The sequence below is a fragment of the Ambystoma mexicanum genome, chromosome 6p, assembly GCF_040938575.1.
Source record: "Ambystoma mexicanum isolate Mex_15411 chromosome 6p, UKY_AmexF1_1, whole genome shotgun sequence".
Lineage (NCBI taxonomy): Eukaryota > Metazoa > Chordata > Amphibia > Caudata > Ambystomatidae > Ambystoma > Ambystoma mexicanum.
In genome coordinates, this window is record NC_090935.1 from 258,600,664 (window position 1) to 258,625,958 (window position 25,295).

The following is a 25,295-nucleotide window of genomic DNA, read 5'->3' on the forward strand; positions in this document are numbered from 1 at the left end:
GTGCAGAATGGCACACTATTTTGCTCATTGGCGCCAAAGCTAATTGGGTAAACAAAACAAAAAATGTGAAAATGGTAGACAGCATTTTAGGGGGGGCTGTGGGGCACCCAAAGCACCAGATAATTTTGTAATGGGAAGGGGTGGTGGAACTCTACCTCCTACCCATAATGGAGTGGGGGCCATGTCGTGCAGCCCTCCCTGAGGGCAGATATCTGCTCCTAGGAAGGACACCTCACCACAGGGAGGAGTGCATGACAGCCTCCCCCTTATCTGTCCCCAGGGACGTTTTCTTCTGGACACCTGTGGGAAAGCGGGAAGGTAGGTCATGTGTTGTAGGCGGCGTGCTTTAGTGGGCGAGCCGAGTGAAAAGTGCGGAATTTGAGTTTATTTCACCACATTTCCAAATTTGCCAGTGTTTCTGGGTAATACATTCTGGGCCGATTTGTGCAAATAAGACCTCTGCGGATTCACACGGGTGTCCTTTTTTTGGAAATGCATGGGGTTCCCTGTTTTCCTTGGTGGCTTAGACACCTTTGGCCCATATCTGTATGGTGTGCGCTTCTGAAAAAATCTTGAAATTCTGCTGTTGGAAAAGACTTAGGGTTAGCCACATTTTCTGCTTTCCCCTTTGCGCCCAGTTAGGTGCACCCACACATGTCAGGTACCCTTTTCATCGGGACACGTGTGGGAACACGGGAAGGTGGGCCCTGTGTTGTTGGAGGCGTGTTTTGGTGGGTGAGCAGAGTGAAATGTGCGGGAAATTGGTTTTGTTTTGCCACATTTATGATTTGCCGGGGTTTCTGGGTAAAACATTCTGGGCCGATTTGCACAAGTCAGACCTCTGTGGATTCCCACGGGTGTCCTCTTTTTAGGAATGCATGGGATTCCCTATTTTCCTTGGTGGACTAGACACCCTAAGCCCATATCTGTGTGGTGTGCACTTCTGAAAAAATCCTGAAATTCAGCTGTCAGAAAAGACTTTGGGTTAGGGGTGTTTTAGGCTTTCCCCTTGGTGCCCAGGTAGGTTCACCCACATATGTGAGGTACTGTTTTCGTCGGGACACCTGTGGGAATGCGGGTGGGTAGGCCATGTGTTGTTGGTGGCATGTTTCGGTGGATGAACCGAGTGAAATGTGTGGAATTTGGGTTTTTTCACCACATTTCGGACTTTGGCAGGGTTTCTGGGTAATACATTCTGGGCCGATTTGCGCAAGTCAGACCTATGTGAATTCCCACGGGTGTCCTCTTTTTGTAAATTCATGGGGTTCCTGGTTTTCCTTCGTGGCTTGGACACTCTAGGCCCATATCTGTGTGGTGTGCGCTTCGTAAATCATCCTGTAATTCAGCTGTCAGAAAATACTTGGGGTTAGCCGTGTTTTAGGCTTTCCCCTTGGCGCCCAGGTAGATGCACCCACACATGTGAGGTACCGTTTTCGTCGGGACACCTGTGGGAACGCGGGAAGGTAGGCCATGTATTGTTGGTGGCATGTTGCGGTGGGTGAGCCAAGTGAAATGTGCAGAAATTTAGGTTTTTTTGCCACATTTTGGAATTTGCCGGCGTTTCTGGGTAATACATTCTGAGCCGATTTGCGCAAGTCAGACCTCTGCTGATTCCCACGGGTGACCTCTCTTCAGAAATGCATGGGGTTCGGGGGCGCTGTTGAGCAGCCTACAAAATGGCTGCTTAGCTCTGGAGCTCCGTGCCTGGCCGCTGATTATCCGGCAACATCGGCGGTTCCTGCCATAATCCTTCAGTCTCATCTGGCCCCCTGCGTTGCTGACTGCCTGGGCTATCTGCACATCTAATCCCGAAGTGAATCGGACCCCCTAAGGCCCCCAACTGCCTACTACGCTGTGCCTCGTTGTGGCCGACTCTGGGCCCGCGGGTGTCGCGGTGACCGCTGCGAGCCGGCCTCTGGGGCCCCCGCTTGATGCCCCGGAACTTGTGCTTCCAGACCCACCACTTGATCCGGAAACTCGCCCGCTTCACATCCGCAGCCTTCTCGACTGGACCCGGGCTGCCGGGGACTCCCGCCCCTCGCGTGTGGCGTGTGGCGGCTTCTCGCCCTGCCGGTGGGGCGCTCCGACCCTGCGCCGATTGAGGGGAGCGTGCCGGGTCGCGGCCCTCCCTTGCTCTCTGGACCCGTGGCATGGATCCCGCTTTCACTGCCTGCGGGTGCCCCACGTGCGGGCGCTCCGACTCTGCTGGGCCGCTCGGTGCACGGCGGCGCTCCCGTGCTGAGTTCTTCCCGCTTGGAGCTGCGGCCTACAGGTGAGGAGCTCCCCCCCCCCCCCGGACTGCCTGATAACGACTTCGATCCCCGCGGGGCTGTAACCCATTGAGCTGCTCACGTCTACGAGGGCCTCCCGGTGGCTGTGCGGCTGGGCCCCCTGAGGTCGGGACCCCTCCATGATTCAACCAACTGGATGGTCGGTTAGCTGCATATCACATAATAACTGGCTGCCCTCATTACGCCTAGTTTAATCTGCTGACACTGTTACACCTGCTGCGGACCCTCCACTGCACAGAGGCTCGCTTCCTCCTCATCGCCATCTCCCCCCGCGGCGCGACCATTAAGCACCCAGGCCCCTATTTCCTGCAATGTCGGGCCGCTCCAGAGGAACTGCCAAAGGGGGTACCATTGATAAATTCGCTAAGGCGATTCCGCGAGCTGAAGCAGCCCACATGTCGCCCCCGCGAGAGGAGCTTGATGGTGACACTGTTCCTGGGGTTGTGGCGCCAGATCTTACCACTCTAATGGAATCGATGGCCAAAAACTTCGCCTCATTTCACGAAAAGCTTGACGACATCAATGCAAACGTTGCCTCACTTAAAACTTGTGTAGATCAGGCGGGATCTAGAATCACGGAGGCCGAAAACAGAATCTCCACCAATGAAGATGCCATACAAACGCTCCAAGACACTGTGGCCTCCTTGTCGCGTGATATGAGGAGTGTAAGGGCGAAATGCGATGATTTGGAATCACGATCCCGCAGGAACAATCTGCGCATCATCGGGGTCCCCGAGAATGCTCTCAAAGGCCGGATGGAAGACGCCGTGGAGAAATTGCTTAAGGACCTGTTGGACAACCCGGCCCTCTCCCCGTATTTCACGGTGGAGCGAGCTCACCGGGCCCTATCACCACGACCCAAACCGGGCGACACCCCTAGGCCCATAATAGCCAAGATTCTCAACTACCGCGACAGGGACCTCATCCTCCGCCTGTCGCGGGAGAAGGGTAACCTACGAATGGAGGCCCATACCATTAGAATCTTCCCGGACTTCTCTGTGGCGGTGCAACAGGAGAGACGTCAATTTCTCGGCGTCAAGAAACTGCTCAGGGAGCGCAACGTCCCATATGCCATCCTGTTTCCCGCACGGCTTAAGATTACCCATAACGGCAAATTATACTTCTTCACCGTTCCAGAGGAGGCGGTAAAATTCATCGAGATGCAAATACCGCTCCACAATCCGGAGGATGACCAAGCTGGTGGCATCTGAACACGCACTGTGTGGCCCAACGGATCTTGCTGACTTTGTTGATCCTTGATGGGTGATATGTTACTGGCAGCATGATTCTGTTCACTGTGATGTTGTGGTTTGCTACTGCATGCATTTATGTCGCGGCCTGGCTCCCGAGGGCAGGTGCTGGTCACTCCTTTCTGCCGGACTCTGAGGCTACCAACCGCCCCGGCCTCTGGCCCTGACTGACCGGGGAGGGCGCCCTTGGGCTCTGGGGTCCGACCCAGTAATCCGCCCGTTGCAGTGGCATGCCCCGACTTGCACATGATGCCTTTGTTATGCTTAAATTGACGGCTGCGTGGTGTCAACTCATCCCACTGGGGCACAGCCGTGCCCCGTGCCTTTCAGGTGCTCTGTTTACATGAGGCCTAGGGATCACACTGAGCAATGCTGGCACCCCCTACTAATCTGGAATCAGTACTCATCATTACACATAGTTCTGGTATGCTCACTACAATGGCCACCTCGGTGACACACTCCATGGGGCCAACTCATTTTTGAACCGGCCTGCCCCTTAATAATCATCGCCACTTGTTACTCACATTGCAATGCCCTGATGCCTCTGCGACAGCCCTTGTGTCCCATTGGCGATAAGGGGGGCATCCACCACGAGACTGCTGTAAATGTTTGTATTGTAACCGAATTGCTATGATGCATGTATTGACCCCTGTCTCCCACCTAAACAGGCGGGACCATACATTGCGTGACCGCCGACACTGCTCGTTTTGTAACGGAACCATCTGGTTCCAAGCGTGCCTGCACGGCAACGGCGCACCCCACTGCGATTGCATTGTTCTTGGATACACCTCTGTTGTGGGTTAGCCCCTGTTGGGCTTTTGGACTGTCTGAGCCAAGTTGGGGATGGCTCAGCTGCGCACAGTTCGGGGAGGGTGATGTTCACACTACTAATCTTGGATCGGTGGTGAGGGTGGCGGGCGGGAATGGGGTGTTATTTCAAAAAGGCACATGAGGTTTCGCGGCGCGCATACTGAAGGGTGGCAAGTGCATTGTCAATCCCAACGTCTTGGGCTCACACTGTCACTGGACATGGGATGTTCACTGAGGCGTGCATTGTGCGATTAGATATTTACCAATGAGATGTCTACTGTTATAATGTCCTGGAACATCCGGGGATTAAGTAATCACACCAAGGCCCGCAAAATCATGGCCTATGCTAATAGGCATAACTGTAGGGTACTATTTCTACAGGAGACACACTGCAATGGTCACCTCCCACAGACCATGGCCCCATCATGGGGCACCGCCAGATTCTTCACCTCTTACTCCTCCCAGGCTAGGGGCGTACTTACCATGATCCACAAATCAATAAAATTTATATTGCATAAAAGCTACATAGATCCTGAGGGACGGTATGTTATATTACACTGCACTCTGGTTAATAAAGAGTATCTTCTAGTCAACACTTACTGCCCAAACATAGACTCTCCTGAATTCTTTGACGCTGTGGCCACCGTACTGCTGGGCTTCGCGGGAGTACCAATTATATGGGGAGGAGATCTGAACCTTATTCTGGACACTGTCCTGGACAGAACGGGAACTGCTACCAGAGCTCTGTCCAGTGCTGCTCGTCAGTTACGCAGCCATATACAAACACTGAACATCTGTGACGTCTGGAGGACACTGCACCCCCAGCGGCGGGAGTACACCTACTACTCGTCTGTGCATGACAGCTCGTCCAGGATAGACCTGTTCCTGGTGTCAAGGGAAATTATGGGCAGAGTTGGGGGCTCATGGATCCTGCCTCGCACACTATCAGACCATGCCCCAATCACAGTCTCGGTGGAACTGGGGATGCCCATCCCGACGTTTAGCACCTGGCGTTTTAAATCCGAGGCCCTCAAAGACATTGTCTTCAAGGCTGAAATATTAGCTGACATTGAATCTTTCTTTGAGTCCAACTCTCTTCAAGATACATCAGCCGCGGTGCGATGGGATGCCTTTAAAGTTTATATTAGGGGAATGTCTATCTCCCGAGAGGCTGGGGTTCTGAAAGCAATAAGAGCTGCCCTCGGGCGCTCTGAAGCGAAGCTGAAACAACTGGAGCTGCAATGCTCCACGGCTGCTGACCCCGGTACACTTGCCCAAATCAGTGATGAACTTCAGATATATAACTCACTTGCTACCAACGAAGTCCAATACTTTAGCCGCCCACAGGCCGCCAAGAAGTATGGGGAGGGGGACAGACCCGGGAGAACACTGGCAACACTGGTAAAAAGGGAATCTGGCCTGACGCAGATTACCTCCATCAAAGATCAACATGGCAACCCACAATGGGCGGACCAACGTATATTAGACATATTTGCAGAATTTTATAGATCCCTCTACTCCCAACCTGCCGAACACACCGAACAACACATGCGCGAGCTCCTTGACCAGATCCCCACCACTGAGATATCCTCTCATACCCGGGACCAACTGGACCTCCCGATTACATTGGACGAGATAGTGACGGCCATTTCAGACCTACCCAAAGGTAAAGCCCCAGGTCCTGACGGGCTTACCACTGAGTTTTTCCAAGAGCACATCGCTCTTCTGGCCCCTAGGCTGCTCGAGGTTTGGGACGAACCACTACGCGTCTCCATCCTTCCCCCTTCCATGCGTGAAGCAGTCATCACGGTGCTGCTCAAACCTGGTAAACCTGATGATGAATGTGGGTCTTACAGACCTCATTCCCTTCTGAACCTTGACACAAAGATCTTTGCTGAAATCATAGCGAACCGCTTTCTGCCCATCATGACGCACTTGGTTCACAAGGACCTGGCAGGCTTCGTCCCCGGTAGGTCTACCTCTCACAATATCAGAAGGTTGTTCAACGTCATGTCCCGTATAGACCAGGATGTCCAGGCCGTAGCAGTCACTCTGGACGCTCAAAAAGCCTTTGACATGGTCTTCTGGAACTATATGTGGCTGGTACTTGAAACTATGGGCGTAGGCCCGAACATGATCGGGTTCATCAAGTTACTATACACTTCCCCTATTGCAAGAGTAAGAGCTAACTCACTGACATCTGACCTCTTCACACTCTCCAGGGGCACCCGACAGGGTTGCCCCTTCTCCCCGATCCTTTTTGCACTAGTGATAGAGCCGATGGCGGACTATGTCCGTTCACGCCACGCCCGCAAAGGAATAAGATTGGTCGATGATCCTGAAATCATCCCTCTATACGCTGATGATGTTCTGCTGTATATCAGGGAACCCTCGGCCCATCTCGACCCTATACTGAGGGATATCACTCGCATTGGCACCCACTCCGGGTTTACAATTAACTACTCGAAGTCTGAGATCTTCCCTCTCACTAAATCCACCACACAACCCACCACCGAATATCCCCTCCGTTGGTCTCCAGATGGTGTTAAATACCTGGGTGTTCATATATCCCTAACCAAATCCACCCTGCTCGCCAATAATTACTCAGCTGTAGCACAGCTAGTCGAGGCCAAGCTCTTACGGTGGCGCACCCTCCCAGTATCCATGACAGGTCGTCTCTCCCTCATTAAAATGATTTTGCTGCCTAAGCTCCTTTATACTTTCAACAACATACCCGTGTGGCCTGGGATGGAATATTTCTCTAAACTACATGCACTATACGCACAGTTCTTATGGCACTCCGGTGCCGTACGCAAGAAGTGGACCGATATGGTGCTTCCATACAAACAAGGGGGAATCTCTGCTCCGGACCTGCTGCTATATTGGATTGCGGCCCAGGCCCAACACGCCACTCATTGGTACCCCGGTTCTCCTGCCCGCCCACATGTTAAACTGGAACGACTGGCAGCCGCCGGCACTAACATAATGGCCCTCATACTGCATCAGCACTATACATCTGACTCCCCCATAGATCCTATCAGCGCGACCCTATATGCCTGGGCACGCCTGTTGTGTCTGACATCCGACCCTTTCCCTTATTATAAGTGGCTCCAGGTTTGGGCGTTCCCGGGCCTGGAACCCACGCATGACACTGCTCTTGCCCGTCACTGGGGCGCATTGGGGTACCAGGCATTATCGGACTTCTATCCGGAAGGCAGGTTCATTGATCCTCAAACATGGAAACAGGGGCACACCAGATCCGCTCTAGAGACCCTCCAATACTATAGGCTCCGAGCTGCGTTCCGCACCAAATGGCCCTCATTTCCAGATGAACCCCCTGATAATCCGGCGATCGCATACATCACTAACTCGGGCGGCGCTCGCGGCATCGTCTCCTCATTGTATAAGATCCTACAAGACATCACCCCGATCCCAGTGCTCAGGGCACGTGACGATTGGGCAACTGAACTGGGCCTAGAAATACCCGATGGGGTCTGGGAGGAAATGTGCCTACACACCCAAAAGGTCTCTCTCAATTTCCGTCACCGGGCCATGCAATACAAACTCCTAAATAGGCTTTACTATACCCCGCACAGGACTTTCAAGTTCACTCGTACCATGGTGCACCCCTGCCCGCGCTGTGGAGTAGAGGGAGCTGACCATCTACATATGTTTTGGTCCTGTAATAGACTGTCTGACTTCTGGGATAGCATCCTAAATATACTCACCGAGATTATCGAATCGGTGGTCGACCCTGATCCCTTAGCAGTCCTTTTCGGAGTCTGGAAAACCGAGGACACTAGACGCCTGGCTAAATTTTTAAACATAAGCTGTATGATAGCCAAGAAATGCATACTCCAGAGTTGGAAAAGTTCCTCCCCTCCGCCCTTTAAGAAATGGCTGAACTTGCTTACCTTGTCACGAAACTGCGAGGAGGAATACCTGTCCACGCTCCCAGCCCACTCCCGCCCCAAGAACATCTGGGTTGAATTTAACACCTATCTTAACAATCAAAGTGAAACTACACCCACAACTGACTTGCCCCCTGCCTCACAAGGGACACCCCCTACATCATGAGACCCTATATCCTCTGCCTAAGACTCGTCCTGGTGCTATTGCTATGTCTACTGTATTATGATTACTGTGTTGCTCAAGTATAATATGTCATACAAATGTGTTGCCTTGCTGTATGTGCCTTGTGAACCTCTGCCGGAAAAAATAAAAGTTTAAAAAAAAAAAGAAATGCATGGGGTTCCCTGTTTTCCTAGGTGGATTGGACACCCTATGCCCGTATTTGTGTGGAGTGCACTTCTGAAAAATTCCTGAAATTCAGCTGTCGGAAAAGACTTGGGATTAGCCACGTTTTCGGCTTTCCCCTTGGCGCCCAGGTAGGTGCACCCACACGTGTGAGGTACTGTTTTTGTCGGGACACCTGTGGGAACACGGGAAGGTAGGCCATGTTTTGTTGGCGGCATGTTTCGGTGGGTGAACCGAGTGAAATGTGCAGAAATTTAGGTTTTTTCGCCACATTTTGGACTTCGCTGGAGATTCTGGGTAATAAATGATGGGCCGATTTGCGCAAGTCAGACCTCTGCGGATTCCCACGGGTGCCCTCTTTTCATAAAAGCATGTGGTTCCCTGTTTTCCTTGATGGATTGGACCTCCTACACCCATATCTGTGAGGTGTGCGCTTCTGAAAAAATCCTGATATTCAGCTGTCGGAAAAGACTTGGGGTTAGCCGTGTTTTAGGCTTCCCCTTGGTGCCCAGGTAGATGCACCCACACATGTGAGGTACCGTTTTCATCGGGACACCTGTGGGAACGCAGGAAGGTAGGCCATGTGTTAGTGGCTGTGTATTTCGGTGGGTGAGCAGAATGAAATGTCTGAAAATGTGGACTTTGCCGGGGGGTTCTGGGTAGTAGATTCTGTGCTGATTTGCGCAAGTCAGACCTCTGTGGATTCCCACGGGTGTCCTCTTTTCAGAAATGTATGGGGTTCCCTGTTTCCCTTGCTGGCTTCAACACCCTTGGCCCAAATCTGTAGGTTGCCCACATGAACAAAATGTGCTGTGCCAAAAGGCTTGGGTTACCAGTGAGTTACCCTTTTCCTTTTGCGCCCCAGTTAGGTGCACCCACACATGTGCAGTACTGTTTTCATCAGGACACGTGTGGGGATGCGGGAAGGTAGGCCATGTGTTGTTGGCGTTGTTTCGGTGGGTGGCCAGAACGAAATGTCTGGGAATTGTCTTTATTTCCAGCCAATTTCAGAGACATTTCCCTCTGTCCACTCACCGAAACACATCGCCAACAACAGATGTCATACCTTCCCGCATTCCCACAGGTGTCCAGACGTTAACGGTACCTCACATGTGTGGATGCACCTACCGATGCGCAAAAGGAACAGGGTAACCCACTGGTAACCCCAAGCCTTTTGGCACAGCACATTTTGTTCATGTGGGCAACCTACAGATTTGGGCCTAGCGTGTCGAAACCAGCAAGGAAAACAGAGAACCCCATGCATTTCTGAAAAGAAGACACCTGTGGGAATCCAAAGATGTCTGACTTGCGCAAATCTCCCCAGAATTGTTTACCCACAAGCCGCGCCAAAGACCCACATGGGAGAAGGGTGCCCAATGCCAGGGATGTTACCGCCGACTTTGGTGGAGCTCTGGCTGACCTTTGTTACAGCTTCTCCCCACCAGGGAGTCCTGGCAGTGAGCCAATACCTCCCCGAAGGGAAAAGCTGTAATGCAGCCCAGCTGCAACTCCAGGACGGTTGGAGGCGATGTGCTCGGCCTTGGACATCCCTGCACCATGTGAGTGTACCGTCCCCTAAGCACAGTGGCAGCTCCAGGGATCCCCTGCAGGATCCCCATTCCTTCCCGGAGTTGACACCTGTAATGTAGCACAGCCAGAGCTGCAGCCTGGGCTTGCAGATGGACAACCCACATGGGAGGCATCCGCTCCCAGGGAAACACCAATGTTCTGCAGGCATGGTGTGCAAATTGTGTCCTGCCCCTGCAATTGTGTCCGAGCCCACCAAAATGTCTGCCCAGACAGCCCATTCCCACCCACACCACCAACAATCCAGCCCCAGTCTCATACACCCCACTGACAGTGGGCCCTAACCATAGAATAATAAAAATCAGTACTCACATAACATTGCAGCTGCTTGCGTAGAAAAAGCTGTAAACAAAACGAAAAACATGTGTTACCTACGGTAACACCAGCAAAAACAAATCAATACTTTCCAAGCATGCCCCCCCTTGGAGGCCATCCCTGGTGGTCTACTGAACCTCACCCCCCAGTGAAAAACCATTTGCCCCTTTCTACGGGCAGATATCTGCCCCCAGGGAGGGCTGCATGAGGTGCCCCCCACACTCCATTTGGGGTAGGGGCAGAAGCCCACCCCAGAACATCGGACAGGCCCCCCAATGGATAGGGAAGTAGGGTTTGGGCACCCTGGGGCCATATTGGCACACCAATGTGACTCTCTGTGCCAAGGCATGTTTGGTAAACAAAGTTAAACATTGAAAAGGCAGGCTGCACTTTTGGGGGGAAGAGGGCACCCTACACGGCCGGGGAATTTCGTAATGTTAAGGGGGGTGCACCTCTCCACCCTCAGCCCAATTGGAGGGGTGGCACATCTCATGTAGCCCTCCCTGGTGGCAGATAAGGGGGGGGGGCTGTCCTGCACTCCTCCCTTGGCTCAGGTGTCCCTTCCTAGGAGCAGAGGGCTGGCTCCCGGGAGGGCCTCATGACATGGCCTCCACTCCATTGTGGGTGGGGGATGGGGGACACCACCCCTTCCCATTAGAAAATTCCCTATTGGTTTGGGGTGCCCCACAGCCCCCCTAAAATGAGAAAATGAGGTACACCATGTTCACTTTTTTCCTTTGGTAACACAACTCCCCTTGGCGCAGAGGGGTACATTGGTGTGCCAATCTGGGCCCAGGGTGCCCAAACCTTACTGCCCCACCCACTGGGGGGCCTGTCCCACAATTTTTGGTGGCCCTCACCCCCCTCACCCAAAATGGGTGGCGGGGGCACCTCATGCAGGCCTCCCTGGGCCTCCTAAAAACGGCTGAGTGAGGTACGCCCCCCTCCATTTGGGGTGGGGGGGAGAGGGCCACCAAAAATTGTGGGACAGTCCACCCCAGTGGGTGGGGCAGTAAGGTTTGGTAACCCTGGGGCCAGATTGGCACACCAATGTGCCCCTCTGCACCAAGGCAAGTTTGGTAAACATAGAAAAAAATTGAAAATGGCAGGCTGCACTTTAAGGGGGGGCTGAGGGGAACCCTACACCACTGAGGAATTTTGTAATGTGAAGGGGGGTGCACCTCTCCACCCCCAACCCAATTGGAGGGGTTGCACATCTCATGTAGCCCTCCCTGGGGACAGATAATGGTGGGCTGTCCTGCACTCTTCCCTGGGCTCAAGTGTCCCTTCCTAGGAGAAGATATCTGGCCCCAGGGAGGGCTGCATAACATGGCCCCCACTCCATTGTGGGTGGGTAGAGGGGGTCACCACCCAGTCCCATTAGAAAATTCCCTGTTGGTTTGGGGTGCCCCACAGCCCCCCGAAAATGCAGTCCACCAAGGCAAGTTTGGTAAACAAAGAAAAAAATTAAAAATGGCAGGCTGAACTTTAGGGGGGGGCTGAGGGGCACCCTAAACCGCCAGGTAATTTTCTAATGTAATGGAGGGTGACCCTCTCCCCCCCCACACCAAATGCAGGGGGGCATCTCATTCAGCCCTCCCTGGGGGCAGATAAGAGGGGGGCATTTCAGCAGCCCTCCCTGGGGTCAGATACCCCTTGGAATTGACGTGAAATTGAAGGTAATCCAGCCCTCTGGCAGTGCATAGCCCGGGGTTGGATTACAGTTTTGAGTGAGTTTTGAAATATCTCGTCCTTGGCACTTAACGGGTTAAGCATTCATCATTCACTTTCTGCCCTTCTTGTACATAATCTGTTTTCAGCACATGAGCTGCACAGGACTTCATTCCCTCTTCCCATCCCTTCTAGGTATGCACTCGTCCATAGATCAATAATTGAGTTTGTTCCCAACAGCCAGACGATCCTGCTATTTCTGTTGCATCAGGACAATTCAGTCTCTTCATTTCTTCAATGATCATCTCATACTGTCCTGCGGCAGGATACACAAGCATCTTGTTCTTCCATCCAGGCTCCTTCCCAGTTGTATGGTTTTGATTGTCATCCTTGTATGGAAACGGCCATGTTGATCTCCATGGCAAGGTCGCCCCAACTTCCTTGGAACTGTCCTCGAGTAGTACATGCTGCAAGATGTCTGAGGCACTTCTCATTGTGTGCTGAAACCTCCTTCAAAAGAAAAGTCCTTACTGCATTTATGGCATAGGGGTTGAGAGAGCAGATATAGCAACTCTCATCAGATGCTTTTCCCCCAACCTTTTACATCTGTTGATACCACATGTTGTTCCGGAAGTGAGCTGAATTATCTAGATAGGTATTTATCCCTTCATTATCTTCCTCTGCATATCTCTTATGTCTCCTATCATACTCATAGAGATCAAGGAATTTGTTATCATTCATAATCATAGCGGGGAGTACCATAGGAACTATTTCTTCAGTAGAAGTATTAAGATGATAGAGACTGTGAAAAATAAGGAACAAAAAGACAAGAACAATCATGCAAATATATATCATGCATACAAATCTGGGCAACCATTTCTTGCGCGATCCTACTGCCTGCTGAACTTGTTCACTCTCTATGATCATGCCATCTTCTTCATTAATCATTTTTACTACAATCATCGAGTTCTTTTAAATTTGCAACTGTACAATTTGCTCAATTATAGCAATGAGAGGTCTTCTTATTTGGACAATTTTTAGGATACTGTAAGAACGTGTGAATATTAACATCTCTTCTGACAAGAGCAGGGTAGGTTTGAAGTATGAACCGAAAGGCAGGAACCACAAGCCGATGAACATCACTATTGACTAGTACCATTTATTTTTATCACTTTAAAACAGATACTCTCCATGAAATGAATCCGGATATTGATCCCTTTTCCAATTTTTGATAAGAACTGATGTTTAGGCATAATTCTACTACATTAATTTACTGCTTCAATATTTCTGAAAATAATTTTCCATCTCTGGAATTTCTCTGCAAGTACTTGCACATCCTGCTAAAATACACATAAGGAATTGAGCTTAGGGCCCTTTAGTAACGTGTATGCAATGGATGGGATCACAGAGTAATTCTGAGTCCAAATAACCAAACCAACTCAGGAAGATAGCAAAGATACTGTTTTATTAACAATTATCTAAAACAGGGAGTTTACAATGATCATCAACTGACATTCACGCAGCTCTCAATGATTTCTTCACAAAACATAGACTTTATACTAAAAATACATCAGAGGTGACATCATACTACGTGGTAAATAATGAAAAACTTACGAGGGATTGTAATTGGTTCAAGGGGGACATCTAAGAATACTATCTATAGGAGCTAATATTGTAATTGGCTGTCCACTGTCAGGTGGACAGTATATGCCTACCTCTAAAACATGTCATCATAAAAATCGTTAAGTACACGGTTCTCAATTGGTCTTCAAACTATAAGGACCTTCCTTATACAGCCCTCTACAATTGGTTGGCATGCTTGTGCCATGTCTGGAACATTCGGTTCACTTAGCAGCAGGTAAGCCCAGACCCAGATCCAAGGAGGTGGACCTGACATTACCTACCCCCCCAATTAACCCAACATCTCTCATCACTCAAGTCTTCTGCCATGGAGATTGTTACCAGGCCAGACAGCCTCACCAAGCAGCTCCGCGATTTTCAGCTTATTCTTGCTGCAACACAATTCTCGCCTTTTCTCTTCATGGGTCCTGGCTTACTAAAATTCAGGACACCGATGTCCAGCTTCTATACAATGGCGGCTTCGCCTGCATTCTATTCACTACTACGTATAGCCAGCTTCGACGATAACTTAATCTACTTTGCATTCAGCATCTGTACAATTATTGAACGGTTGATTCTTGCAGCACTTTGTGTACATGCAATATTCTTCTTGCATGTGAAATTTCACTTGATTCTTAACTTTGTCATAACTTTTTCATATTCTTTCAGCGAGTTCCTCCTTCAGATTGTCATCTCTTCAGGGAAACATTCGGGCTGTCTCAATGGGTATCTTCTTTCGAATACACTGCGGTATTGGCACAACTGCTTGTGTAGTTACGGATAACGATAACGACCTCAGTAAAACAATCTTTTTCACACATCAGGCAACTTTGCAGATGAAACATTCAATAGCAAATTGCTGCACATGCTTTTGACAAAAAGCAGATGCAGACACTTGCTTCAGAAAATGTATTTTGCAAGAGGCCAGGAAATCGTAGCTTCCCGTTCCACCAGAGAACCAAAACCGCAAGTGGTAACTTCCTGTCTTACACAGCACACAAAACAAAATGGGTGGACCAGTGAATAAAGGATGACAAGTCCCACTACCTCAAAACATTACATATACATTTTATTTAATCAGTGCAAAAATATATGCGCAATATTTATTGTGATACTAGTGCGTATCCATCAAATAAAATCAGTATTTTAGACAAAACTACAAATAATCAGGCTCATCCCCAAATAATCTCCCACATTCATTCACACACACTCTCACAAGTCAACAATGGCTTTCATTCTTTTGGGTGTAAACAGAACTTCATATTATACCGATCTCCTAAAGGTACTTATGCAACATATTCCAACCCTATGCTTAGTACTTGTGTCATTGGACAGTTTGTTATAATTTCAAACAGATTGTATAGTCGACACGTCTTCCGTCTCCTGGAACTGATAATAATGTCCCTTCCTTTTGTAGACCTTCCTCACGACGCAAAGTCAAGATCCGTTGTCTTGCCTTTCATGGATTGTAGTAGGCCTCATCATCTAAGCAAAGAACACATATAACAAAATGAATAAAACCCATCACAGTGTCTTGTCATCCTTATTTCTTTATAACTGCTATACATGCCTCAAACACAATCCACAACTTGGATTTACACATCTTACTCACCTCTGCATAATTAATTCGGAGATGTAGCAGAAATGATGGAATGAATCCCTCACTGATACCAGGAATACTTTTGGTCCTATGAGAAGAAAAACGGGACAAGACCCGTTTTAATCGCCATTGTAAAAGCCACACATTAACTACACTCTTTTTTCTATTTTCTTATAATTATAATACATTTAATTCATATATACTTACAATTTACAGTAAGAATCCAAACAAGAATCCTGCAATAACTCCTATTCTGGCTGTAGAGGTTCCCACCGGACTACAATAGATATGCGTCCTCTATTTCTGTGTCCTGGGGGTGAAATATAGTTAGGGAATCATATATTTGCATGCTCTATATGCCCCACCACTGAGTTTATCCCAACTTGTTGTGGGCTTACCCACTTTGCGCGAGTCATCCAATAGATGTTTTTCTTATTGGTGTATTCTTTCCTCTTCCATTGTAATCACTGTTTTCCGGTTTATATTCATTTTTTGTTGTTGATATTTCTGTGAATACAGAGGAAAACATGCTGTCAGGATCCATCAATGTACTGGATGCCATCATCCCGCAACATTGTTATGCCTTAAGTATGTTAATTGGGAAGGACCCATGTCCAGAACTGGATGCCTCCCATTTTTGACCAATCTCGTCGATGGGTGTTAAATAGAATATATATAGCCTATATACTCATATCCTTTTACATTTTCTAGGGGCCTCCCTAATCTTCGTATAGAAATAGCATAGTTCAAAAACATTGAACAATGTTTTTTTTTCATTAGGGTTAATCAGATCCGATCACCCACCGATACGTCTGTTACAATGCCCCCCCCAGCAACACTCATTCTCTTGGAACCCGTCTACTCTCCGTATAAATGATCACATTGCACAACATTCGTTCTCCTACAAACAAATCCTGACTGCCCAGCATGTATGTACTCAACTTAACTGGTGATGAGATACATCCTTCGTGCAGACAAATCTCGCTTGCACCCCTTTGTGCTACATGACTTACCGGTCGCCGTGGTCACAAGAATGCCCCAAACATCCGCGTAATTCGCAGCCGCGTCTCCGAACACTCGCGATACGATCCGCAATTCACTTTGTTTGCTGTGGTACCCGTTTGGAGAGAGAAACAAAAATAGGACTACTCTATATTGAGCTGGGGTCAAATGGGGTCAAATATTTGCTAGCGGTAGAAAGAGGAATCACCAATCCTACACGTATGGCCCTACTTGGAGAAACAAAGCAGCTCAACAAACATCAACGAGGGACTGAATACTCCCATGCTACCTGAAAGGGCGGAAACCTGTGCAGTTCCCTCTTGGACCACTGCAAAAGATTTAGGACTACAGGTGTTTGGCAGTAAACCCACTTGGTAGCAGTCTGTACCACACAGATTCACTTGGTAGCTGTGGCTGAGCAGTCAGACTTCCCTCAAGAAGAGTTAGGCAGTATGTGGAGTATACAAGATAGGGCAATTTACACAGTAGAACAAGCAAACACGGAACAAGGCTTCGGTGTAAAGATATATAGTTATTTATTTATAAAAACACATCTATGAAAACACACTGGCACTAATACGGTAAACACTTCAAGCACAATTACTATAAGAAAAATCAATCCCCGTAACAATAGCTCGACAAGTCTAGGTTCAACAGCACCACTTATTTGCAGACAGAGGTGAATGCTTTCACCTAGATGGCACTCTAGTATTCGTTAGGACGGGAGAGAAAAGGCAGGGTATGAAATCAACTCGGTATCAACACTTTTACGAACAAATGCAAGGCAAGTAAGGCAGGGTCTACTGTAGATCACAAAGTTCAGAGGCCAGGCCCACTCGGAGAGAGGCAAGGCGATATGTCCCAAAAAGTATCACAGTGGAAATGCACTACCAGTCTTTGTTGCAAATTGTTATCGAAAAGGTTGGACTAGTTCAGAACAGAAAGATGAGAAAGCTTGGCGGCGACCCAATGGAGAGGCAAGGATTCAGACACCTCGCACTAACCGACACAAGGGAAGCCAGGCAGACACGGTACCTTGTTTGTGGAGGGACAGCTCCGGCGGGGGCAGTTGTTCTTGGTGGTGGATGCACATCGGGTCTTTGCCAAGAGAAGAGATGATCTCGCCGTCGAAGGAAAGTTGCAGATCGTTGCACCACGAGGGAAGAGACCAGCCGCGGAGTGCTCCGTCACAAGGCACCACCTTTTGGTCGCGGTACAGGGGTAGTGGCTATCCGGTTGCCGGGGTGCTCTGCACGGGCAATTCGAGCACTACGTCCTGGAACGAAGAAAAAGCAAAGGGGACTGGTTGTTCCCACCAGTCAGGGGAAGAGACTCTCCGGCGGGGAGATCTCCTCTGTCGTCAGGAAGTGGTGAGTCGGTTCAGCAGGGCTCCACCGGAGGTGTCGTTGTTGCAGGTCGGCTCAGCTTTACCCTCGTCGGATTCTTAGGTCCGGCAGAAAACCCCCATTCATTCAGCCTAGCTGTCACTCATAACACGCTAAGTGGTGAGCGGGGTGGCTCACCACTTGGGCCAATCACACCAGAGTGCGACTTGAGTTGGCAAGGCAACTCAGTCCAGGGTGCCTAAACCCCCTCCCACACCCCCTGTGGTACCCAGACAGAATGGCACCACTTTGGAGGGCCTCTGTGTAGAGGCCCGCCAAAAGTGGAACAAAGGGCTCAACCTTTGGTTTAGGAGTCACAGAGACGGACACAGACGCCATTTTAAAAACCGAGTTCTGGCAGAAAATACCAATCGGTAGATTTATTTAAGATAAATAAACCGGTGGTATGTTAGAGATTAACGAGAAAAAGTATTAACCTCCAACAATGGGAAGAATCTCATGGGGTTATATTCGGGCTCGAATATAACAAGTAGTTTCCACTGCCACCAGCCAAAACTCGACGAGGGGGTACGGGACAGTGCCCCCTCGAATAACAGACCCAGGAGTAATCGAATTACCCCTACTAGTACGTCCACAATAGGATGGTGTGTACTAGTTCTGTTAGTAAATTTAGGTCTAGTAAAGCCAATGGTGACTTTACATGCCCGGGGAGACAGTAGTCAGTCCCCAGGTATGGAGTCTATGATGGAGGTCCGCTAGGACGCCACAGTGCTACAGCACGGAGGCTGCGGTGTAACACACATAGAAAAACATATGAGACCCTATGGGGTAAAAGACCCCATAGCCCAAAGAACACATTGACATTCAAAGGAATTACACACATTCATGTCCAAGAGTGGGAAAAAAAAAGTCTCACTCTTGGCAGGATGGAAAAAAACAAACTCCAGAAATCCAGCAAAGCTGCTGGGTGACTCACTAGGTTAGGAAATTCAGCCTAAACAGAGAATTATCCCTAACACTACCCCATAGGGGCATACACACAAAAGAAACGGGAAACAACTTACAGTCATTATGTAATCTCAACAAAATATCTGCTTGCCAGGTAAAATAACAAGTCGTGGGGAAAGATGGAAAGACAGATGTATCATTCTTCAGCATTTTCACAAATAGCGCATTTCTTACCGCATGCAGACATATGTCTATATATGATGTCAGAGCCCTTATTACACTTTGCCGAATTGTGGCCAATTAGGCCATCCAAAACCGTAGGTGTTGATTGGACCAGATTCGCCAGGTCATGTTATAGTAGATGGGATAGATCACTATAATAGCCATCTCATGATAAATACGTCCAAAATAGATGACCCTAATCACCCTCTTCTGACTGTTTCGTTCTAGGCAAATGCTACACTTATACAATTGTCATCCGTATTGGAAAGTGATATCAAAGCCAATCCTAATTGAAAAGTAGAGATTGGGTCTGATGGATCACGCATCTCTCATAGAATACAAAGCACCATTATTGCTTTAAGACCCGTAAAATGAATTAGGCTCTCTAATTTTTTGGTCACCAGGGTATTCCATTCTACTGAGACATACAAGCCCTGCTGCACTGTGTCAAGACTATATATCCAGCGCTGTTCGATGCGGTGGAGAATAGTACCAATTTCTCCTCCTCTCATATTAGTTCTCACAGATTGTAATACAAAGAATTTCCAGTTCTTGTTTATGATCTTCTTGATATCACAATTTATAGGATTAAATGTCATGACACAGACCAATCTTTCATTTCCTGTTTTTTCGCGGGTGGACAGACAGATCTCCGTATCTGTGTTTTGGGCTCTCTTCAGCTGGTCTTTTATCAGTCTTCTAGGAAATCCTCTCTCACAGTTCCCTGATCTGCATGTTTTTTAAATTCCTCTTTCTCTGTGCAATTACGTCGAATACGTATAAATTGGCTTTTTTTTCACTTAATTCCCAGGCCGGACCTAGTACTGCTAATAGAGGACAGAGCCAACAACAGGTTTTTTCAGAGGGGGTCAAAGAGGCTGCTCGAGGCAGAGACAACCACAATACGGACAAGGACAGGGAATGAGAACCAGACAATGACAGCAGAACCAATAGGAGCGACAGGATCAGATACTGTTACACTTCGGCAGAGAAATACTTCCCTGCGGTGTACGTCCCATTCACAGGCTCCTTTGTGAAGCAGATACAAGTTGCCATGGCGTCTGTACAAGCTACGGCAGTACCCATGTCAGCTGACACATCTCGTACATGAAGGACGTACAACAAGGCACGACCCCTTATGGGTTTAAAACTGCCGTCTTCCAGAGGGCTTGTTGCTGCTAATTAGTGTTTCTTACTATTTGCGGTTACATCCGTTTTTCCTTCTTGAAATCTTGACACGAAATCCCGACTTGATCTCCTGGTTCCAACCCACGCCCGAACTTTTGGATTGTTACATCTCCTATTCCATTGGCACTTCTTATAGACCGCTACAGTATCGACCCGGACTGCCCCTGGACTGCCTTCTCTCCGTCCTTATCATTATTGTGACCTTCTGGTATTTGAGGCTGAACGTTATTTGGATTGTCCTTCCCTGCTCCTGCTGTCTTTGTAACTCATTCGTCAGCAGTTACTTGGAACACCTCAGTTGCTCCAATCCTCCTTTGGGAAGCGTGTGTTTCAGGTAACCAACTGTGTTTGTTTTCTGCTATTTCTGCCAGTGCCATCTTTGACTATTGTACCTCATTACCTACTGCTCTGTTGGTATTCCTCTCTACTGGATTTGGAACATTCATTGAACTACAACACTCAACGAACTTATTTTCAAAGTGCATCTAGTTGCACCTGTCAGAGAAGAGACTTGCAGGGTGGGTCACGGGTGGCCATGGTCCAATAGTGAGGGCCTTCTGAAGAGAGAGAGGCCTCTCACTTCACCACCGAACAAGAAAGGAGAAAGCGGGCCGCAGGGTTCATGGAGGTGAGCAAGGAATGTGCAATCTTTTTGGATCTGTGACACTGTAAATCACTATTCTAGTTCAGATCAAGGACCTTGACGAATGCGAGTTGTCTCATCAGTGATGGGGCAACCTCCTATTGGAATACAAGAGATTCATTATTACCAGCGGAAGAAATTAGACCACACACTAACTGGTGTTGGTCCTTAGCCCTGAAGAAAGTGGTCTTAATAATCCCAATACCACTGAAACCGGTCGGCTTTTATGTGACCTGATTGGCAAAATTACGGATCAGAGATATCCCCGATTCAGGCCACTGTAATCCCAACACCAAAAGGGATTGTGTATTTGAAAACCCTAGGAACGGAACTTACACGAAGGAATATATCTCCGAACCACACAAAAAATAGGAGTAGTCTTTGACTATCTTTGGTCCAACACTCCAAATAACACTTTTTAACAAATACTACTTGTGAAATAAACTCATGAGCTCTGCCTTTCGACTTATATAATCCTATTTTCAGCTGAGAGACATTGGGCCTCATTACACAGAAGGCGGTAATGGTTAACGGCCACCGTTAATGGTAACGGTGACCGTTAACCATTACCGCCTTACTACGAGGTCCCTTAGCGGGTTGGTGCTTTAACGCCTGCTTTTTGCAGGCGTTAAAAACCAACCCGCTAAGGGACCTCGGAGCTAATTACGGCACCGCAAAATTGCGGTGCCGTAATTAGCGCCTTCCCCATTTCCATAGAGCCCTATGGGGCAGAAATGGGAATGGGGAAGGGCAATGGCGGAAGGGGGATTTACCGCCCCTCCAACCTTGGAATGGGGCGGTAAATCCCCTTTCCGCCAAGGCGGTGCCGGTATTTTACCGGCATGAGCCATGGCGCTAATAGCGCCATGGCTCACCGCCTTCCGTGTAATGAGGCCCATTAGATCAACACCTCTATTTTTAAAGGGTTGCTTTCTAAAAAACGAAATAAATATTAATGTTTATTTGGGAAACAACATAAAATGTGTGAAGTCTTGAAGGATAAAACAAATCAGGAATTCAACGGTGTGGATTTAATTCTCAAAATAAGAAGTAATACCTGAATGGAATTGACTCAAATCAAACTGTGATACAATACGAGGGAAGATTTGAGTTTCAGATCCCCAAACTAGGTTCTATTAATGTGGAGCCGAGTTTCTACAGGCTAAATTCCTTCGCTACCTCCCCGCACGTGATCTTACTTCCTCTTCCGCCTAACTCCTGGTTGTCTGGAGGTTTCGTCAGACCAGGATAGGCGGTCGAGCCTTCTCCATAGTTGAGGCTACTCTATGGAATGACCTGCCCCTCGATCTGAGAAGAATGTCTAATCACCTAGCTTTTACAAGAGCTTTGAAAACAACCCTCTTCTAGGCCCTCATTCTGTGGCCACAACAGCTCTGGGCTCTGTCTTCCCTCTCTAGCACCATGATGCCTTCGGGTGACCGTGCGCTATACAAATGCACATAACATAACATAACATAACACCCGCGAAAAAACAGGAAATATAAGATTGGTCTGTGTCATGACATTTAATCCTATACATTGTGATATCAAGAAGATCATAAGCAAGAACTGGAAATTGGTGAAACAACCGGGGTCGCTCCTTAAGAAACCACTGTTTGCATTCAAGAGGAACCAGAATTTATGTCAAAAACTGGTACATACCTACAAAGATGGCACCAAAGAACAAACAATCTTGAACCAATGGGGCCTACAACCTATTGTGGGCCACCAAAAGTGTGGTCATTGTGTGCCTTGTCCACTAACTGAAACAAAATATGAATTCCAACATGGGACTATGTCATGGGAATTGAAACATCACACTAACTGCCTTACTAAAAATGTGATATATGCAATCACATGCCCCTGCTGACTCATACACATTGGAAAAGCAACAAAGGAGGTCAGACAACATATATCTGATCATAGGTCTTGTATAAGAGATAGAGTTGTGGACAAGCCACTGGTAGATCATTTTGTTCAATTTAAACATATGGACACAGATATGAGATGTTTGTATTACAATCTGTGAGAACTAATATGAGGGGAGGAGACGTGGGTACTATTCTCCACTGCATCGAACAGCGCTGGATGTAAACTCTTGACACAGTGTGGTGGGGCTTGACTGTCTCAGTAGAATGGAATACCCTGGTGACCAAAAAATGAGAGAGCCTAACTTTTTTTACGGGTCTTATAGCAATAATGATGCTTTGTATTCTATGAGATATGCATGATCCGTGCGGACCCAATCTCTATTTTTCAATTAGGATTGGCTTTGATATCACTTTCCAATATGGATGACAATTGTATAAGAGTAGCATTTGCCTGGAATGAAATAGTCAGAAGAGGGTGATTAGGGTCATCTATTTTGGGCATATTTGTCATGAGATGGATATTATAGTGATCTATCCCATCTACTATAACATGACCTTGTGAATCTGGTCCAATAATTAACACCTACGGTTTCAGATGGTCTAATTGGCCATAATTCTCCGAAGTGTAATAAGGGCCTAGACATCGTATATAGACATATGTCTCCATGCGGTAAGAAATGCGCTATTTGTGAAAATGATGAAGAACGATACATATGTCTTTCCATCTTTTCCGATGACTTGTTATTTTACATGGAAGGCGGATATTTTGTTGAGATTACATAATGACGATACGATTTTTTCCCTTTTCTTTTGTGTTTATGTCACGACCCTCTCCCAAAACCCCCTCTGGAAACCCATTGGCCAGGTGGAGTCACGACTCGGGCCTCTAGAGCCTGGCATCCTTTTCAAAAGCCCTCATGGGGGCGGTCCTGGTGCCTATGGTGCCAGGCTCATACACCATGAAAAACAATGTGCTTGGGAACTACTTTATTGTATTGTCAGCCAACATGGAGGCATTCACGTAGCTTGGTTCCTAAGAACCAAGCTATGCGGTCTAGTGTTTTGGATGTGGTCGCCTAGGGACTACTTTACCTGGACTATTTTGTTGGGGCTATTTAAACCACACCCGAGCAAGACAACATGCTTTGCGTTACTTTGCAGCTTGCAACATGATGCTCACCGTGTCCAGCTATTCCCTCGAACCTCGGAGAAGCAGAACCTGCAAGGAGACAAAAGGAACATCAGTAGCAGCAGCATCTTACCTGCAGTCTTCATCTTTAAACACGTGCAGCTACTGAGAACAGCTTCCACAAATCTGCACGCCTCCCGTACAGAACAACCTGAAAGAGGAAGATAGAGGCAACATTAAAGAAAGCAGTAGAGACATTTACAAATTATGAACTGCTCAAAAGGCTTACCTGGCTGGTCGCCTCTTGGCTGGCACCACTCCGGACATTCCACTCGCGCTGATGAACACCGCGACCTACAAGGAAGGAAAACACAGGTTAGTAAAGGCAAGACTTTGCAGCGCTGCACATAGCGCTCACTTACCGCATCATAGCGCTCTTAATGTGCCATCATTCACCAGCGGGGCTCAACCAAGCCAGTTCGCTGCGCTGAAGCTCTGCATACCTAAGGGAGAAAAAAGAGACATTTTAAACAAAGAAAGGCATGCAGGATAGCAACAAAACTAAAAAACAGCAATAAGACCTACCTGAACAATATCAAATGGGCCGGCGTCAGCAAAGTAACTGGACTGCACTCGCCCATGAAAGACAACGCGGCCCTGCAAAGAAGGCAGGACGGAGAGCATGCCTAATTCTAACACAAGGTGAGGAGCGGGCGCCAGAGGGACTGAAATCATACAGGGGTGGAGGGAGGATGCTTACCCCAGTCGGTCAGTCTTGAACACAGTCCTCCTGTATTTTCAGGCAGAACCTTCCCCGCAGACCACATCAGGGCAAAGCTGAGAATCATACCAGCGAGTAACACGGCTGGGTGGCATCCCATTGGATACCAGGTGGGCGTAACAGTTTATGCCCCTATGGGGCAGCACAGGAGTATTCAGTCTCTTGTTGATGTTTTTTGAGCTGCTTTGGTTCTCCAAGTAGGGCCTAACGTATAGGACTGGTGAGTCCTCTTTCTACCTCTAGAAAATATTTGACCCCAGCTCAATATAGAGAAGTCCTATTTTTATTTCTCTCTCTGAGTGGGTACCACAGCAAACAAAATAAATTGTGGATCGTAGCGCGAGTGTTCGCAGTCGTGCCTGCAAATTACGCGGATGTCTGGGGCATTTTTGTGACCATGGCGACTGGTAAGTCATGTAGCACAAAGGGGTGAATGCGAGATTTGTCTGCACATGGGATATATCATATTACCAGTTAAGTTGAGTACACACACTCTAGGCGGTCAGGATTTGTTCGTAAGAGCACGAATGTTCTGTAATGTGATCATTGATACGGAGAGTAGACGGGTTCCAAGAAAATGAGTGTTGCTGGGGGGTGGCCCATTGTAACAGACGTATCGGTGGGTGAGCGATACGATTAACACTAATGTAAAAAGAAACCTTGTTCAATGTTTTTGAACTATGATAGTTCTATATGAAGATTGTGGAGGCCCCTACAAAATGTAAAAGGATATGAGTATATATACAAGATTGGTCGAAGATTGG